The 2,912-nt window shown below is 53.4% G+C and overlaps 1 pseudogene; it reads left to right on the top strand.

The window, feature by feature from the left end:
* Positions 1–1,175: 1,175 nt before the first annotated feature.
* On the top strand, positions 1,176–2,133 carry LOC123396740 (annotated as a pseudogene).
* Positions 2,134–2,912: the final 779 nt, after the last annotated feature.

The following is a 2,912-nucleotide window of genomic DNA, read 5'->3' as shown; positions in this document are numbered from 1 at the left end:
GGACACCACAATGTATCGAAGCGTTGTGGGCAGCCTAAGATATTTGGTGCATACCCGACCTGACTTGGCTTATTCAATCGGGATCGTGAGTCGTTTCATGGAGAATCCGACAACCGAGCACATGAGCGCGGTCAATCAAATCTTGCGCTATGTGAAAGACACCATTAATCTTGGTTGCACGTACAGAAAGGGAAAGGAAGGATTGATCCTTCGTGGATATTCAGATAGCGACATGGCAGGTGATGTTGATGACCGAAAGAGCACAACGGGCATGGTTTTCTACCTTGGCCCGAATCCGATTAGCTGGAATTCTCAGAAGCAAAAGGTGGTGACACTGTCTTCATGCGAGGTAGAATACATAGCGGCAAGCACGGCGGCTTGTCAAGCAGTGTGGCTGAGAAGACTCCTAGCTATTCTTGCAAAGCGGGAGGTGCAGAAGGCGTCACTGAAGATCGATAACCAAGCTGCAATCTCGTTGTGCAAAAATCCGGTTCATCACGAAAGGAACAAGCACATAGATACCCGGTTCCACCATATCCGGGAGTGCATTGAAGAAGGGTTGATCGAGGTTCAACATGTGAACACGAAAGACCAACTTGCCGATATTTTCACCAAGTCCGTCGGTCGACAGAAGTTCATCGAGATGAGGAGGAAAGTCGGAGTGCAAGAAGTGAAGTCAAGCAACAAGATTAAGGAGGTGAATGTAGATGTTAATCATGTTGCTCATGTAGGATTAGGAAAGAAAGCCAAACCGAGTCCTAGTAGTATTAGGATTCCTAGTCCTAGTCTATTTTCATAGTCCCTTGTGGACGTGTATAAAAGACACCCTAGGGGTGTTGATTGTAATACCAGAAAAACGAAAAGCAATACAAAGCAAAGGCTCGACACGGGCCTTTAGCCATCAAATCCATCGATCAGTTTTATTCGTGTCGCTAGTTACGCAAGTTCCGTCAAGTAGCCGGCCGAAGCAAGAATCGCGTAGGCACGCCTGTACAGCTGCATACGCACTTTCAAAAGCCAACATGGTCTACCTTTTCAACTAAACGCGAATTGACTGGTGAAGCAAAATACATGGCAACCGGGAGGGAGCTCGCTTCGAAATTCCCCAATCTTTCCTCCTCGCTCCTCGGCCAAATCGAATGACCCCGCCCGGATCACGCCGCATCGGAGCCGACATGCCCCCGCGCTTCCTCCTCCTCCTCCTGCTCGTCGTCGCCGCCGCACTCCTGCCGTCGGCCGCTTCTCGACTCAGCGACCACGAGCCCCCTCCTCCTACCCCGCACCCGCGCGCCCACCAGCACCGTGTCGAGAGCGCCGCAGGGGCGGTGGGGCCGCGAGCTGCGTGCTGCCCGACCTGCACCACGGCAAGGGGGAGGGCGACTGCGCATCGCAGCAGCAGGCGTCGTAGTCCTCCCGCGTCCCCACCTTCCTCCATCGCCATGGCCTGCACCATGGCCACCCGACCTTCACCTTCGAGCAGCTCCGCGCGGCCACAGCTGGGTTTGACGCCGCGCGCAAGCTCGGGGACGGCGGGATCGGGACGGTGTACCTCGCGTACCTCTCGCCCGAGGCCGGTCCTCCGTCGTGAAGCGGCTGCACGTGCCGCCGTCACCGTCCCCGTCCTCCGCCACCATCACCAAGTCCTTTTGCAACGAGGTCACCTCCTCCAACATCTTCATGGAGGCCGACATGCGTGCCCAGCTCGGCGACTTTGGCATGTCGCGCCTCCTGGCGACGCCCTGCTCCACGACGATCGAGCGGGAGGTGGTGTGCTGCACGGCGCCACAGGGCACGTCGGGGTACCTGGACCCGGACTACCACTGGTCGTTCTAGCTGATGGATAAGAGCGACGTGTACATCTTCAGCGTGGTGATGCTAGAGTTGGTGACGGGGCTGCGGCCCGTGGACGTGGGCAGGGAGCGGCGGGACATGACGCTGGAGGGCTGGGTGGTGTCCAAGATCCAGATCGGTGAGCTGAGGGAGGTGGTTGACCCGCTGGTGCTCAACGAGCTCCCCAACGTGATGCCCAATGTGGAGGCGGTGGCGGAGCTGGCGTTCCGGTGCGTGGCGCCGGACAAGGACGACCGGCCTGACGCCTGGGAGGCGCTGGCCGAGCTAAGGAGGAAAGGTTGACCAGTCAACTCAACATAATACGGAGCTCTACGCTAGGTGAGTGACCGTATAATCACCTCTTTGCGTATTTAATGACTGTAATCAATATATTCCAAAGTAATGACTGTATTGTGCTTTGATCTTAAATTAAATGACTGTTAGCATTTATCTCAACTGAGAACTCGGGAGGTGTTATCTGCGCGATACTTGTTCGGACGAGCGACCAATCCGCAACTCACGAGAAAACACTGTTCCTACGTTGGCGTTCTTTCAATCCGACGTGGATAGCGTGAGAGGCCGATCCTTGTGCGACGCTTAATGGGTGATTTGATCTTAAATTAAATGACTGTTAGTGTATTTATCTCAACTGAGAACTCGGGAGATGTTATCTGTGCGATACTTGTTCGGACGAGAGACCAATCCGCAACTCACGAGAAAACACTGTTCCTATGTTGGCGTTCTTTCAATCCGACGTGGATAGCGTGAGAGGGCGATCCTTCCGCGAGCGCTTAATGGGTTGGATGTTGTCTTGCAACTTTATTCAGCTGTATATCTATCTTTTTCTTTCTTTTTTGTCACCCTTTTCTGTCATCGTAAACCTCTTTCTTTTGGCATTGTTTGTTTTGAGGTAGTCAAACTTAACGTACATCATGTGGTTCTATCATTCCTCTTAAGGCCTTGTTTGATACGCAGGGTTTGATGAAGTTTGTAGGGGATTATCTTTGAGGGGATCAGAAACCCAGCGATTTCCCGCATGTTCATTTGGTGGACAGGGTTTGTGGTGAGCAAACCCCTTCAAT

Source organism: Hordeum vulgare, chromosome 5H (genome assembly GCF_904849725.1).
Source record: "Hordeum vulgare subsp. vulgare chromosome 5H, MorexV3_pseudomolecules_assembly, whole genome shotgun sequence".
NCBI lineage: Eukaryota > Viridiplantae > Streptophyta > Magnoliopsida > Poales > Poaceae > Hordeum > Hordeum vulgare.
The sequence above is the reverse complement of the archived record's forward strand: the minus strand, read 5'-3'. Positions and strand labels throughout refer to the sequence as shown.